Here is a 17,332-nt window from a genome sequence, read left to right on the forward strand (position 1 = left end):
GATAAGGCACAGCCAGTGAACAAGGTGAAAACTGAGCAGATTGGGCAGAAAGTTGGAGGGTAGAACCCAGCTTAGTTTTATGCCTTGTGTTTATCTTCTCCCAGCCTGGAGAATTTTCTTTTCACTTGTTTGTGTTGTCTTTTGGTGTACAGTTTTTTTTTTAAAAGTTGACTTTATTTATCAATGTATTTTGTACTCCTTATATATTAAGAAATCCTTCCTCACCTTGAATTCATAACGATCTACTTGTTTCATGTTTTTGTTTTTTTCTTAAAAGTTTTTGTTTTACTTTGTATATTTGGTCTTTAATGCACCTGGAGCTGGTATATTATATGCTGAGGATCTAATTTGTTTTCTCTGTGGATAAATAGTTGTCCCGGTACCATTCTTTTTTTTTTTTTTTTTTTTTTTTTTGTCTTTTTGCCATTTTCTTGGGCTGCTCCTGCGGCATATGGAGGTTCCCAGGCTAGGGGTCCAATCGGAGCTGTAGCCACCAGCCTACGCCAGAGCCACAGCAACGCGGGATCCGAGCTGCGTCTGCAACCTACACCACAGCTCACAGCAATGCCGGATCGTTAACCCACTGAGCAAGGCCAGGGATCGAACCCGCAACCTCATGTTCCTAGTCAGGTTCATTAACCAGTGTTAACGAACCTGCGCCACGACGGGAACTCCCCCGGTACCATTCTTTGAATCTTCTATCCTTTCTTCAATAATCTGCAGTGAGTCTTGTTCCATGCCTCATTTCTGTATGGGCTTGGGTCTGTGTGTCAGATCTTAGTCTGTTTCATTGTCTCTTGCCAGTACCTCAGCTTTTAATTGCTATAGCTTAATAAGTGTAAATCTTTTTAGGTACATTACACGTGTATGTGCAAACTAGTAATTCTTTAGATATTGTAGGCTTTATTGTTGAGAATATGCAAATGCTTTCTTTAAGAGTACTCTCTCTTTTTTTTTTTTTTGAGATGTAATTCACATACCACACAATCCACCTTTCTTAAAGTGTACAATTCTGTGGTTTTATTATTTATTTATTTATTTTTGGTCTTTTTAGGGCCACACCTGTGGCATGTGGAGGTTCCCAGGCTAGGAGTCTAATCAGAGCTATAGCTGCCGGCCTACACCAGAGCCACAGCAATGTGGGATCCAAGCCTCATCTGTGCCTTACACCACAGCTCACAGCAACACCAGATCCTTAACCCACTGAGCGGGGCCAGGAATCAAACCTGCAACCTCATGGTTCCTAGTCAGATTCATTTCTGCTGTGCCACGATGAGCACTCCTGTGGTTTTTATTATATTTACAAGGTTGTCCAACCATTACCACTAATTCCAGAACATTTTCATCACCTGAAAAGAGATCTCATCCCCGCTAGCAGTTAGCCTCCATTCTCTTCTCCCCCAGCCCTGGCAACCCCTGCTAAGCTTTCTGTCTCTACTGAATTGCCTATTCTGGACATTTCATGTAAATGGAGTCATGTAATATGTAGCCTTTAGTCATAGCATTCTTCTTTAAAATTGAGTAAAATTGATAGATTAGTAGAGCATTCTATAGGAGTATTATTGTGTCTTTAAGAAAGTAGGACAGGGAGTTCCCTGGTGGTCTTGTGGTTAGGTTAGAACTTGGCATTTTCATCACTGTGGCCCAGGTTCAGTTCCTGGTCTGGGAACTGAGATCCCACCTTGAGGTGCTACCAAAAAAAAAAAAAAAGTAAGACAAAAATATTGTATCTTTGTAGGGAGCAAGAAGAGAGAGTGTCACCAGTATTTATGTCTGTTTTGTTTTTATTGTTTAGGCATCAAATTCACATTTTTATTTCTCCATTTATTAAAGAGAATGGCCAGTCTTATGCTTTTGCTTAGTTGCTCAGTGAACAAATGTCATGTAACAAATTCTGTTCTAGAACAGTATCATCTTCTTTTTTTTTTTTTTTTTTTTTTTTTGTCTTTTTGCCTTTTTCTAGGGCCACTCCTTCGGCACATGGAGGTTCCCAGGCTAGGGGTCTAATCAGAGCTGTAGCTGCTGGCCTATGCCAGAGCCACAGCAATGCGGGATCTGAGCCCTGTCTGCGACCTACACCACAGTTCACGGCAACGCCAGATCCTTAACGCACTGAGCAAGGCCAGGGATCGAACCCGAAACCTCATGGTTCATAGTCGGATTCGTTAAGCACTGAGCCTCGACGGGAATTCCTAGAATGGTATCTTCTGTTGATACATCTTGAGTTTATTAGATATAGATGGAGTAAGACTGCTTTGATTTGGGTGCATGTTGTCAGTAAATATATAAAAATGGCATGATTTCTTTTGTATCTTGGTAGATAAATGAGTAAAATCACATGATGATATGAAGGGAATTTAGTCTCTCCCAAATTGTTTATTTTTTAAAGAAAGCAGATTTTCCGGTTTAACCCAGAAATTAGTCAGCAGCTTAGAGTTCTTTTTAAAAGGCTACCTCGGAAAGTACCTTAAAGTCAAGATACCCAGATAAGGTTTACTAATATAGAACATTTATTTAACATACTAAAATACTGTAAGCTTTTTGTGTCATTTGGAGAATTGATGTTTTATTAGTATAAATGTTGAAATATAGGTCAGAAAAGAAAATGTTTTCCCATAAATCATAGCCTTAAATTTTAAGAGAGTTAGCTTCAACCAGAATGGTAGTAAACTTCTTTAAATGATTCAGAAGTCTGACCAGCACTCTTTTCAAATCTCATAATTTTGCCATCTTCAAATTTTCGTTAAAAAGTCATGAGGGGAGTTCCCGTCATGGCGTAGCAGAAATGAACCCAACTAGGAACCATGAGATTATGGGTTTGATCCTTGGCCTCACTCAGTGGGTTAAGGATCTGGGGTTGCCATGAGCTGTGGTGTACGTCGCAGACATGGCTCAGATCTTGAGTTGCTGTGGCTGTGGCGTAGGTCAGCAGCTATAGCTCCAATTAGACCCCTAGCCTGGGAACCTCCACATGCCTTGGGTGCGGGCCTAAAAAGCATACGCGCGCGCACACACACACACACACACACACACACAAAGTCATTAGGTATTCCCTTGTTGTGTAGTGGGTTAAGGATCTGGTGTTGTCACTGCAGTGGCTTGTATCACTGCTATGGTGAGGGTTCGATCCCTGGCCTAGGAACTTCTGCATGCTGCAAAAGTGGCCAAACAACCCCCGCCCGCCCCCCCAAAAAAAACAAGTCAGAAGAAAATAAAAATTTGTTAAGTTCCTGTAGAATTAATATCATTGTATAGCAGTTTCAAAGTCTCAGAAGTCCAAAGCATTTGTATTATCATGGGAATTTAAGACATTGAGAGAAAATACCCAATTTGTCAGAAATAATTTGCTTCTATACTACTATAGTTACAGATATGGATAGCTAGCTATAACTACCAACTGTGTAACACTTGGATGCTTTTAGAAGTACTTTATTTTGTTTGTGAATAAATACTAAATTTTGTAAGCTGATACAGTTTTAGTTCCCTCAACAGATAAGATAATCTAAAAACAAATGGGGAGTTCCCGTGGTGGCACAGTGGTTAACGAATCTGACTGGGAACCATGAGGTTGCAGGTTCGATCCTTGCCCTTACTCAGTAGGTTAACAATCCGGCGCTGCCGTGAGCTGTGGTGTAGGTTGCAGACGCGGCTAGGATCCTGCGCTGCTGTGGCTGTGGTGTAGGCCAGCAGCTACAGCTCCGATTGGACCCCTAGCCTGGGAACCTCCATATGCCGCAGGAGCGGCCTAAGAAATGGCAAAAAGACAAAAAAAAAAAAAAAAAAAAAAAGTGGAACACCACCTCCATTTGTAACTTTGTATGTCCTTGATTAAAAAATTTCAAGCAGGATAAATTTTGTTTGAAAGATTGACATTGAGTTCTGTGTAGTCACTGTACCAAATTCAATTACTGCTTTTTGTCTATAAGAGAGTCAGATTAGATGCTATCAATTCTAGATAATTTTACCGAATAAAAGGTAAATATTGTTGCTCATTTCCTTTTTGCTGTTATGGAGGTGTGATCAAGTTCTTAGAACTAAGTGGTTGGTTTTTTCTTTTTTCCGTAACTCCCACCCCTGATTTTTTTTTTTTTTTTTTTTTTTTTTTACCTGTGATGAAGTTAAAATGTAGAAAGGCTTGTGAAAGAAGAATATTAATTTTTAATGTAATGTGCATCCTGTTCATACTTAGCAGCAGTTCGTGTTTGCTGACTTTTTAAAGATGTATGTTTGGGCTCTTTAAAAATATTTATCTCTTAACTTCCAACAAGGATGAATGACTTACAGTTTTAAAGTAGATGTAATATAACAAAAAATATACCTCTTTTTTTTTTAACAATACACCTTTTTTAATATATTACTACAATTAAACAATTTTTTTTTTTCTTTTCAGGGCTGCACCTGCAGCATATGGAAGTTCCCAGGCTAGGGGTCGAATCAGAGCTGCAGCTGCCGGCTTACAGCCCAGCCACAGCAACATGGGATCAGGGCAAGCTATTCCACACCTTGCAGCAATGCCTGATCCTTAACCTACTGAGTGAGGCCAGGGATTGAACCTGTATCCTCATGGATACTAGTTGGATTCTTAACCCACTGAGCCGTAACGGGAACTCCAAAACAATTTTTAAATTATGAAACTCAAAATGAGTAATAGAGAATTCATAGCTTATAGTTGAAGGATCACTCCAATCATATAATTAGATTTAAAATATGAATAGAACACAGAACCAAAAAGAATGGAGTCCCTTTTTAGTTTTTTAAAATTATTTTTATTTTATGGCTGCAGTTGCGGCATATGGAAGTTCCTGGGCCAGGGATTGAATCCAAGCCACAGCTGCAGCAGTGCTGGATCTTTTAACTTACTACACAGGGCCGGGGATCGAACCCACTCATTTGCAATGACCTGAGCTGCTGCAGTCAGGTTCTTAACCCACTGTGCCACAGAGGGAACTCCAGAACAGAGTCTCTTTTAAAACCATGGCAGCAAAAAAACTATAAATAACTAAATAATACCGTGGTCTTAGGGGATTTTTAACATTCTTACTATATAAACTAAGAATGTTTTTCAGGTTTTTACTTTTTAGAGGTTCTGATTTCAGCCTTCCAAGTCTATTTATTGAAAATAATGGACCATGTTTTTAAAAAATTAACTTCCCTTACCATTTTTTCTTGGTGTAGATTTAGGGGAAAAAATAATAAAATGAAAACCTCCCTTAATGCTATTATCCGGAAATCTTCACATTGTATTATTAAGTATGAGTTGTAGTTGAAGAAGTTTTTTGGAGGGGTATGCGTGTATGTATGGAATTGATTTCAAATACAGGATCTGATTTTCAACATTAGTAATCATTCATTTAGAAATCAGTATATGAATATATTTGATACTTTCTCTTGTTATACCTCAGCTTTCCTTTATGTACTTAATTTCAGTTTTTTGCTTTAAAACAAAATAACCCTCTACTTTTTGAAATTATGCATCATTTTTATAATGTTTTGCACAGAAATTGCCAGGCTTTCAAGAACCAGCATAGCTGATTCATTACTGTAGACTGCATGTACTCCATTCCTGTTACTATAGAAACACATGCAGATTGTGTATTTATCATAAACCTGAGAAATATTTCTTGTACAGTTCACATAGAAAAACATCTGGATCCCTTATTTATCCTGGCATAAAGCAAGACTACCTTCTTCCTCTGTGTTATAAGAATCATGTTATATTCCACTATTTTTTTTTTTTTTTTTTAGGGCTGCACCTGCAGCATATGGAAGTTCCCAGGCTAGGGGTCAAATCAGAGGTGTAGCTGCCAGCCTACACTACAGCCACAGCAATGCCAGATCTGAGCCACGTCTGTGACCTACACCACAGCTCACAGCTCACAGCTACGGTGGATCCCCGACCCACTGAACGAGACCAGGGATCGAACCCGCATCCCCATGGATACTAGTTGGATTTATTTCCACTCCGCCACAACAGGAACTCCCCCACTATTTTTCTTTAGCTTTAAAAAGTCTGATGTTGAGGAGTTCCCATCATGGCTCAGTGGTTAACAAATCTGACTAGGAACCATGAGGTTGCAGGTTCAATCCCTGGCCTTGCTCAGTGGGTTAAGGATCCAGCGTTGCCGTGAGCTGTGGTATAGGTTGCAGACACGGCTCTGATCCTGCGTTGCTGTGGCTCTGGCGTAGGCTGGTGGCTACAGCTCCAGTTAGACCCCTAGCCTGGGAACCTCCATATGCCACAGGTGCAGCCCTGGAAAAAGACAAAAAAAAAAAGTCTGATGTTGATCTATCAAGTATGCTTTGTATTTTAGTATGATTGATTATAATTAGTGGAATAGGCTTAGAAAATAAGGATTGACATTCACGCCAATTCAGATAACCATGACTATCAAAATCATATTTTATGTAGTTCCCATTGTGGCTCAGTGGGTCATGAACTTGGCTAGTATCCATGAGGATGTGGGTTCGATCCCTGGCCTTGCTCAGTGGGTTAGGGATCTGGCGTTGCCGTAGGTTGCAGATGCAGCTTGGATCTCAAGTTGCTGTGGCTATGGTGTAGGCCAGCGGCTACAGCTCCTATTTGGTCTAGCCTGGGAACTTTCATATGCCACAGGCGTAGCCCTGAAAAGCAAAAAGAAAAAAATAAAATTGTATTTTGAGAGCACATCCACATTATGAACTTCAGTTCTGCAGTATTAATAATAAATAGATATAATGGAGTTTTTGGTATCTTTTGGTCTTTTGCTGGGTTAATAGACTGTCCCTAGAAATGCACTTGACTTCATGCCATTCTCCTTGGGCTTCAAGCCTTTCAAGGAGGGTAGCCCAGAGATTCTTTTTTTTTTTTTTAATTTTTATTATTTATTGTCTTTTTTATAGGGCCATACCCACAGCATATGAAAATTCCCAGGCTGGGGTCTAATTGGAGCTGCAGCTGCTGGCTTATGCTACAGCCACAGCAATGCCAGATCTGAGCTGCATCTGTAACCTTCACTGCAGCTCACAGCAGCACCAGATCCTTTACCTGCTGAGCGAAGCCAGGGGTCAAACCCACGTCCTCATGGATACTAGTCAGGTTTGTTACCACTGAGCCACAATGGGAAATCTGAGAAATTCTTAGTAGTGGCTAGGTAAGCAGTTACCAGTTGAATTTTGCCAAGGATATTCCTGAGGGGAGACCATAGTCGCATTAGTTGCATATATTATCTTGCATTCTCCATGGGAAGATTCTCAACAACTCTTTAAAGCATTTCATTAAATGTAATAACTTCCTTAAGTTTGCACAGTTCAGCTTAAAAGATTCATCAAGCCCCTCCTATGATCCTTTGCTTTGGGTTCTAGGAGCATATGGATGAATAAAATTCCTGCTCTTAAGAAAATCATGTGAACAGACTGTTTTCATGATTAATTCTAAGAGGTGCATGTAATGTATCTTAGGAACACAGGGGAAAGTTACTCAGGCTAGCCTGGAGCTTAAGGGACCACTTCTAGGAGATGACTTTCTGAGTTCAAAAGATGGTTGAAAATCAAGCAAAAAAATGTGAAAGGGCATATTAGGCATAGGAGATAACATTGGTAAGGGTACAGTGGTATGAAAGCCTAGTATGTATAGTAATTCCCAGTAATCTGACATTGCTTGTGCGCAGAAGTGACTTGGGGTTGGAGATGTAGGTAGAGACCATGCTTGGGGGACCTTGTGTGCTCTGTTGGCCAGAGTTTTTGGCTTTTTCTAGGAATTATTGAAGGGTTTTAATCAGGAAAGTGATGTGGTTACTTTTTCAAATGAAGTAACCTAAGAATGTACTGAAAGGGTAGTTGGGTCTTAAGACAGAAATAGGTAGTTTATATGATACTCCTTTAGAACTACTTCTGAGCCTGAATAATGATATCCATGAGAGGAATTTTGATCAATAATAAAATATAAACTTTTTTTCTTATTGAGAAGAAACTGGTGTTAAACATAGGAGAATAAGTATGTGCAACATAGCTTATAGTTCTATAAAGTGGAATCCAGCAATATGTACAGTCTACCAAAGGGAATTGTTCATTTTAAGAATTTGTTTTAGTGACTTAGACTCTACATTTAACACATCATGATACTTAATTGATATTTATAGCCTCAAGCTGTTCATCTGAAACATGACATACTTCCTCTTTTTTTTTTAAACTCTGTATCTGAGATTAAGTAAACTTTTCTGTTACCACTCCCCTAATGAATAAGTTGGTAAATGAATGAATGACCTAGAACTTTATAATTTTCAACTTTTTTTCCTTTAAAAAATGTCTATGAACAGCTTCAGCAAAATTAAGACAAAAGCATTCATTGAGGCGTTTCCGTTGTGACTCAGCAGTAACAAAACCAACTAGTATCCATGAGGATGCAGATTCGATCCCTGGCTCCGATCAGTGGGTTAAGGATCCGGCATTGACCTGGGCTGCAGCTTGGATCTGGTGTGGCTGTGGCTGTGGCTGTGGCGTAGGCTGGCAGCCACAACTCTGATTTGACCCTTGCCTGGGAACTTCCATATGCCACAGATGTAGCCCTAAAAAAAAAGCATTCATTGATTTCTTTCATCTTTTTTTAAATTCACTGATTTCTTTCATATATATATATATATATATATATATATATATATATATATGTATAAAACAAAACCCAACAACCTGGAAACATTGGTCAGATGAAGAATTTGTCCTAAACTGTTTGCCTGTGGTGGTTTCATTCCTTGGAAGTCCATGTGAGAATAAATGGAACTCTAGTCCCTTAAGTCTCCCATATTGTTAGCCTGTGTGTGAATCCTCCATTCACAGGATGTCTGACTGGGGGCAAGTTACTTAATCACGCTGGCCTTCATTTTTCCTATGTAAAATAGGGGCAATAATAGTATTTCCTCAAAGAGGGGTTATGAGGAATGCAATAATAAAACAGGTATGAGACATTTAGGGTATGAGGAATGCAATAATAAAACAGGTATGAGACATTTAGGGTAGTATTAACCCATACTAAGTCCTCAGATATTAGTCATTATTATTGTTACTTGAGTAATACAAAATATTTTGAGCATTCTTTAGTAATACAAAATATTTATCACAGATTTATTAATGATAAAGTTGTGAGAGTTTTTGGTGACTTCTACAGAGTAGTTTTAAAATTTGCGGGTAAAGAGTTGCTGCTGTGGCACAGTGAGTTAGGAGTCTAGTGTCTCTGCAGTGGCACAGGTTTGATCCTTGTCCTGGTATGGTGGAATAAGGATCCAGTGTTGAGCAGCTGTGGTGTAGGTTGCAGCTGTGGCTAAGATTTGATCCCTGGTCTGGTAACTTCCATATGCCACCGGTGTGGCCAAAAAAAAAAAAAAAATTGCAGGTGAAAAACACCTAACTTCCAATCTTGGCTTGTCCTTTGTGGCCTAAATGCCTCCTTTCGCTAGAAGGATATTTGTTCTCAAATGTCTGGTTTTGTTTTTTGTCTTTTTAGGGCTGCACCTGCCTCATATAGAAGTTCCCAGGCTAGGGATCAAATTGGAGCTACAGCTGCCAGCCTACACCACAGCCACAGCAACACAGGAACTGAGCCATGTCTGCAACCTACACCGCAGCTCATGGCAATGCCAGATCCTGAACCCACTGAGCGAGGGCCAGGGATCAAACACCCATCCTTATGGATACTAGTTGGGTTGTTACGGCTGAGCCACAAGAGGAACGCCTCAAATGTCTGTTGTAATTGTAATGGCACACAGTTTAATTCTTAATCCCCTTCTGTTTAACATTGTTTACATTGTTTGCTACTATTTTATGAATCTTGCTCATTAAATCCTATCTTGTCTAATATACCGAAGAGATAGTAAATGCCTTCAGGTCAGAGATCAGGTTTTTCACAAGTTCTATGTGCCCAACATTGTACTAAATGATAATAATAATAATAGCCAACAGTTACTGAGCTCTAATTATACTCTGGGCATTGTCCAAAATACTGTTCATGGATTAACTCTTAATTCTTTCAACACTGTACCAATAGACAAAGTATCTAGTTTCTGACTAAGAAAACTGAGATTTAGGGAGATTAATTTGCTGAAAGTCACATAGCTAACAGTCCTTGGCTTTGGGTTTTGAACCAAGCAGTTTGAGTCTCTCAACCACAGTGCTCACTGGAGTGCCTCCTAACTCTGTAATGTCACTTGGTGTGTCTGCTATTTGAAGGCTGGCTGCCATACTTTAGTATGTATAAAAATCACTATATAAAGGAATTTAGGTATAGTCTTAAAATTTTTAAAAAATTATCAAAACTGCTTTCTTTCTTTAGTTTTTTTTTTGCTCTTTTTAGGGCCGCACCTCCAGCGTATGGAGGTTCCCAGGCTAGGGGTCTAATCAGAGCTGTAGCCACTGGCCTACACCACAGCCACAGCAACACCAGATCTGAGCAACGTCTGCGACCTTCACCACAGCTCACGGCAGCATCAGATCCTTAACCTACTGAGCGAGGGCAGCAATCGAACCCACATCCTCATGAATACTAGTCGAGTTTGTTAACTGCTGAGCCACAACGGGAACTCCAAAACTGCTTTCTTGATTGCATTTTTTATATTATTTGAAGACATGATATGAAAAGGTGCAGCTCTATTCATGGGTAGACTCTCTAGAAAATATGATACAGTGAACCATTTGTCTCAGTTGGTCAGAATATGGTGTCAAAATTTAATCCAATGCTTTTCTACCTTAAGAAAGTGGTCGCTTTTTTCAATACTTCTTCCAACCTCTTAGCTAAATTATTATTATTACTTTTATTTTTTATGGCTGCAGCTGTGGCATATGGAAGTTCCTGGGCCAGGGATTGAATCTGAGCCACAGCTGAGAGCTATGCCACAGCTGCAGCAATGCTGGATTCTTATTTCACTGCACCAGGTAGGGGATGGCACCTGAGCCTCTGCAGCAACCCAAGGCACTGCAGTTAAGATTCTTAACCCACTGCACCACTAAATTATCTATTTTTATTTTTCACCAACATTTTCCTTTTTAAATTCTCACAAGCTTTGGTAAAGTCGAAAGAATATTACAGTCAACACCTAGTTTAGCTGATTGTTACCATTTTGCCTGCTTTGTTTTACTCTAGTCATGAGTGTTTTCTAAATCCTAAACCATTTGAAAGTTGTGAATCCCATGATACTTTAAATATTTCAGCATAGCTCCCCGAAGAATAACGACATTCCTTATATTAAACAGAACACTGTTATTATACCTCTGAAAATTAATAGCTCCATTGTTTAATAGCTAGTTCATATTTTAAATTATCATTTTCTACAAAATATTATTTTTACCTATATGTGTGTGTATGTTTAAATCCAGGATTTAAACAAAATTCACACATTGCATTGGTTGATAAATCTTTTAAAATGTAGAACAGTCTGGGAGATCCCATCGTGGCTCAGTGGTTAACAAATCCAACTAGTATCCATGAGGTTGTGGGTTCAATCCCTGGCCTTGCTCAGTGGGTTAAGGATCTGGCGTTGCCATGAGCTGTGGTGTAGGTCACAGATGCGACTTGGATCTGGCATTGTTACAGCTGTGGCACAGGCTGGCAGATACAGCTCCGATTGGACCCCTAGCCTAGGAACCTCCATATGCCATGGGTGAGGCCCTAAAAAAAGACAAAAAGGCAAAAGACTATTATAGATAGATATAATAGTCTTTCCACCTTTTGTTTGTTTGTAGCATTAACTTTTTGAAGAGCCAAGTCCAGTTTTCTAAAAGGACCTACATTTTGTATCTGTCTGATTGTTTCCTCATTTCGAGTTTCTGTTCAAGCGCTGGGAGAGTACTTTGGAGATGATGATGTGTCAGTGAATCATAGAACAAGGGACCACAGTCTGTCCTGTAATGCTATATCTACTCACTTGTTTGAAATGGTGCCTCCCACATCTCTCTACATATTTCTGTTTGCAATCAGTAAGTAAACTGTGGAGTAATGAATATTTAAGCTGTCATTTCACTTCTCATTTTTGCTCAGAAACACTTAGTGGGTCTCTCCCCATTTCCTAGAATGTAAGAGTGTAAGGTTGTTCTTTGTTAGGTATGTGGTTTGCAAATATTTTCTCCCTATCTACACCTCACCTTTTTTTTTTTCTTTTCTTTTTTTTTAGGGCTGCACCTGCAGCGTATGGAAGTTCCCAGGCTAGGGGTTGAATCAGAGCTGCAGCTGCCGGCCCACAGCATAGCTCATGGCAACGCCGGATCCTTATCCCGTGAGTGAGGCCAGGGATCGGAACCCATGTCCTCATGGATACTAGTTGGGTTCATTACCGCTGAACCACAAGGAAACTCAGCCTTTTTGTTTTCTTAACTGTGTCTTTTGAAGAGCAAGAGTTTTTAATTTTGAAGTCCACTTTATTAGTCTTCTTTTTCTTTTTCATAATTCATGGTGTTTGTGTCCTGTTCAAGAAATCTTCACCTAATCCAACAGTGTATTTTCTCTTGTGTTTTATTCTAGAAGTTTTATGGTTTTTACTTTAGCACCAGGTTTATGAACGAATTTTAGTTATTTTTTGTGTATAATGTGAAGTAAGGGTGTGGAGTTCATACTGTGGTACAGTGGGTTAAGAATCCAACTGCAGCAGCTTGGGTCTCTGTGGAGGTGCAGGTTCCATCCCCAGCTGGGCACAGTGGGTTAAAGGATCCAGAGATGCCATAGCTGCAGCGTAGGTCCCAGCTGTGGGTTGAATTTAATCCCTGACTTGGGAACTTCCATATGCCAGGAATGTGGCCATAATAATAAAATACAGATGAGGTTCGGTTTTCCCATATAGATATCCAGGCATTTGTTCCAGCCCCACCTGTTTAAAATATAGTCCTTTCCCCTTGAATCATCTTGGCACCTTTGTGGAAAATCAGTTGACCAGGTAACTGTGGGTGTCAGTGTTTTAATTTTGTTTGTTTTTTTGCTTCTTTTTTATAATGAACATAATACATTTTTACCAAACAAGGGGTTAGATATTATAGGTTAATATCCTCAGGAATCCAGCAGGTCAGTGGAGGCCTACTAGTTTTAAGCCCTTTGAGGTCAGGGACTCTCATTCATTCATTAATTTAAAAATATTACGTGTCCAGCATCAAAGTGGTCCCTGAACATCCAGAACATGCAGTGGAATGAGGGAGACAGACAGTAAGAAAGCAAACGCGTATTTGTATAACACATGTTATGGCAGGTGTACTTAAAGGACAAAGAACAGGCTTAGGGAGAGTGAGCTGAGGACCTCAGAAGTTTTCTCTGAGAGATTACAGGTACTCAGGTAGCTGTAGCAGCACAAGTGACAATCCCGATTGCATAGATGAAGTTGGCACATTGGAGAAACTGAAAAGCCCATGTGGCTGGAGTATGATGTTTCCAGTGGAGCATTTGTGCGAGTCACCCATGACATTGTTCATTTTCCCTGCTGTATTGTGAGGGAGGGCAGTCCACATGGATTAGGTTTTTAAAGATGACTGGCTGTTCTCTGGGGAAATGGGTTATGAGAGGCAGGAGAAGCAATGTGGAGACTGGGTGAGGGGGTGCAGCGGGGAGCAGTGGACCAGCCTAGATGAGGAGTGGGGAACTAGCATGAAGAGCTGGAGAATGGAGTGAGACATAGACCTTGGAGGGAAAACTCAGAGGGCTTACTGGTTGATTGAACAAGAGTAGGAGTGAGGGAAAGGGATATATCCTGATTCCCAGCTTTCTGGCTTGAACAGCTGATAGATGGAGGTTTCATTTTTTTCTCATAGGAAGGACACATTTCAGTAAAAATAAAAACTAAGAATTCATTATTAGGTATTTTAAGATGCTTGTGAGATATGAGAGGAGCTGCTTAACAGGCATTTGGATTCTGGGTATGGAGCATATTGGAAGAAAGTGGAAAGTTTGGGTAGTTTGCATATTCTGAGGCAGCTGCCATGTAAAGAGTATGTGTATGTATTGCAGTTAGAATATCTGAGTTTCACAACTTTATTCAACTTCTGTTGGCTTTGTGACTAAAGGGCAAATCACTTGATCTTTTTAAGCACCAATGCTGCTCATCTGTAAAGTAGGAGTAATAGTTTGCTTTGAAGGATTAAATAGCATGTAATATATTTGGCCACTGTTTATAGATATTTGCCCTAGTTGTTGCTCAGAAAAAAAAGTTCATTCGTGCATGTGCAATTAGGATTGGTAGGGAAAGATTATAGAAAACCCTGAACGGCATGGGAGCACTTGGTACAGTGTGGAGTTTTAGAATGTCTTCGTTATGGGAATAGACATTGAAGGTTGGTTTTAGGATACATCATCTGACTGCTATGTAGAAGTTTGAGGTGAGAAATACCTAGAAAATCAGTTGTAGTTTCAGGGTAAGGTGCTGACAAGGGGCTGGCCTGACATGGATATCAAGATCAAAGATCAAATCAGGGAGAGTTCAGGGGAAGAGACTACAAGACTTGTCCAATGATTAGTTTTATGGCTTAGCAGAGAGGGAAGAATCGGTCACCTGTGACCCTGAGGCTTCTAGCCTGGGAAGCTAGAAATGTAGTGGAAGCCACAACAGATCTGCAGTAGTCTGAAAGGAAATTTGAGTTAGGGAAGTACAGTCTGTTCAGCTTAGAATGTGTGATTCTTAAGGATATTATAGTATATTATCTTTGGGTAGTTGAATATTCTCTGGCCGTGAGATCATGTGGAAAAGAGCACAGGATTGGAAGCTAAGAGATTGATTCTTTTTCAGGCTTAATCATTAATTAGCTCTGTAGTCTTGGGAAATTTCAGCAACTTGAATATTCAATGTAGTTATCTGTAAAATGGAGCTAACACCTGCCCTGTCAGCCTTACAGGATTGTTTTGTGGGTCAAATAAGGATGTATATGAAAACATCGTAATTGTAAACTCCTATACTGTAGTTGTAGTTTAATAATGTTATTTCTTTGCATAGTTCCAACTAAAATGAAATATTTGGTTCTAGGTCTAGAGATGGGAAGGAGGTAAATTCCAAGCCTCTTGGAAGTTTGTGTTTGGAACTAAATCAAAAGCATCAGAAATCTTAGTCTCTGAATACATATGCCTGAATACCTCTGTAGACTATAATTTGGGGGACTATCTGGAAGCTGATCTTGTGTATGACAGTTATGAGAACCAAAAACACAGATTGCATCTTGTCAAATGTTGGTATTTAACTTGGCTTCAAGGTGGAAGTTTGGAGAACTTATGAAATCCACCTGTATAGTTGCGTCATGTGTGTTTATAGAATTTTAGAACATATCCTTCTAGTGTCTGTGAGCTGTATGTTTTTACCAAGGGTCATATTAAGGTAATGTTTCAGTTCTTAAGCTATGTATAAAGAAATGATTTTTAACCTTTATCAGCATTATCAGTGTGGTGTGCTGGTTAGGATCACAGACTCTGAAACCAGACTGCCTGGCTCAAATCCCAGCTCCACCAGCTAATGACTAGTTTGTGCACTTGAGCAAGTCACAACCTCTCTCGCCCATTTCCCCATCTGTAGTGTAAGCTGATGCTAATGTCTAGCTGAAGGAGTAAATGTAGTACTGTGTGTAAAGCACTTAGAATGGTTCCTGGCAAAGCCTGCTTTAGGTGTTAGTGGTAGTTATTTGGGAATAGTTATTTTGGCAATGATCAAGGAACAAAGTACATGGGGAAAAAAAGGAAAGAAATCCTCTTGGAAATTATAGCTGAGGAAAGTAGAAGTGGTATAGTGGCAAAATTCTTGGGCTTGAGGGTCAGAGATGCTCAAATCCTGTTGCCCTCTTGGGGTTGTGGTTTAAGCAAGCCCTCTGAAAGCCTGTTTTTTTTTTTTTTTTTATGTTTGAGCCAGGAGTCACAATACCTATCGTGCAGAGTAGTGATGAGGACTAAACAGATACACATAAGGTGCTTGGTCCAGAGTAGATGCTAAAAAAAAGAGTGCTCCTTCCCAGCCCCCGCCCTCCCTCCACTGTAGCAGTAAGTGCAGTTTGGTTTCCTGTTATGTTCTCATATTCATTTGTTTGCAATTTTAAAACTTCTAAAATTCTTCCATTTGCTAACAGCAGAGTAAACAACAGCTCTTTAATTAGATACACCTTGGAAAGTGTATTGTCAGCTTTTGTTTCCTTCTTCCCTTTGCTGTTTTGGATCCTTTGCTTTATTGTTATGGTAAGTCCTACTAGAACGGAGATGGTGGACATGATTCATTGGTCATGGAATTGAACTGGGCTGTAGCCTCAGAATCCTCTCCCCATTATTCTAGGCAGCTACAATCAGTTCATCAGACTTGATACAGTAGTGCAATCCTCTCAATCTTAGAGATTTCTTTATAAGAAATGTTTATAGGATTTTCAAAATAATATCTGGACTGTCCATTAACCCTCTGTCTCAAGATGTAGGCCTGTCAAACCTTATGACAAAGCAGAGTGATCTTTCAGCATTTCCCAATAGATGCTTACCTATATTATAACAGTGTTACTTTTACACAATGTGGGCATCTTCAGACACCTTCTAGAGGAGGTGCAATAATTGTAATCATGTAATTCAGTGACCCAACCAAGAGTGTACATCCGGTGGATTGTGGCCTTAAAATACGCTGTAGGCCTCACCTAGATTTATTGAATCAGAGTCCTCAGTATGTAGATGTTGACGTGTGTTTTGTAAAAGTAAAGATGCTTCTGCTACATATTCAAAAGTTATTACTAGCAAGAGTAGGGAATCACGTATCCCCACACACTGTTGGCATTAGTATAACTTGATATACAGCCTGTAGAACAGTTGTGCAGTATCAAAATTTTAAATCTGTCCTGTAGGAATACATATGTACATGAAAATGTAGTTTCAAGAAAATTTCCTGTTCGGAGTTCCCGTCGCGGCACAGTGGTTAATGAATCCGACTAGGAACCATGAGGTTGCGGGTTCAATCCCTGGTCTTGCTCAGTGGGTTAAGGATCCAGCATTGCCATGAGCTGTGGTGTAGGTCGCAGACGTGGCTTGGATCCTGTGTTGCTGTGGCTGTGGTGTAGGCCGGCAACTGCAGCTCCGATTCAACCCCTAGCCTGGGAAACTCCATATGCCACGGGAGCAGCTCAAGCAAAGGCAAAAAGACCAAAAAAAAAAAAAAAAAGAAAATTTGCTGTAGATCTGTTTATAATATTGAACAGTTGTGAGCCACTAAATGATTGTCAATATATAAATGGTTAAATATGTTATGGTAGATTCCACAGTTGTGTACTCTGTAGCCACTTAAAGAGTGAAGTATGTATGAAAATGGTCTATATATGCTGATGTAGAAAGATATCTAGGAAGTTCCTACTGTGGTACAGTGGGTTAAGAATCTGACTGCCATGGCTA

The 17,332-nt window shown here is 39.8% G+C and overlaps 1 protein-coding gene across 11 annotated transcripts in view; it reads left to right on the forward strand.

Moving 5' to 3' along the window:
* Positions 1–17,332, forward strand: part of NSD3 (nuclear receptor binding SET domain protein 3) — a 126,542-nt gene that overhangs the window by 38,403 nt on the left and 70,807 nt on the right. The window lies entirely within an intron of this gene.

Source organism: Sus scrofa, chromosome 15, assembly GCF_000003025.6.
Source record: "Sus scrofa isolate TJ Tabasco breed Duroc chromosome 15, Sscrofa11.1, whole genome shotgun sequence".
In the NCBI taxonomy this organism is placed as follows: Eukaryota; Metazoa; Chordata; class Mammalia; order Artiodactyla; family Suidae; genus Sus; species Sus scrofa.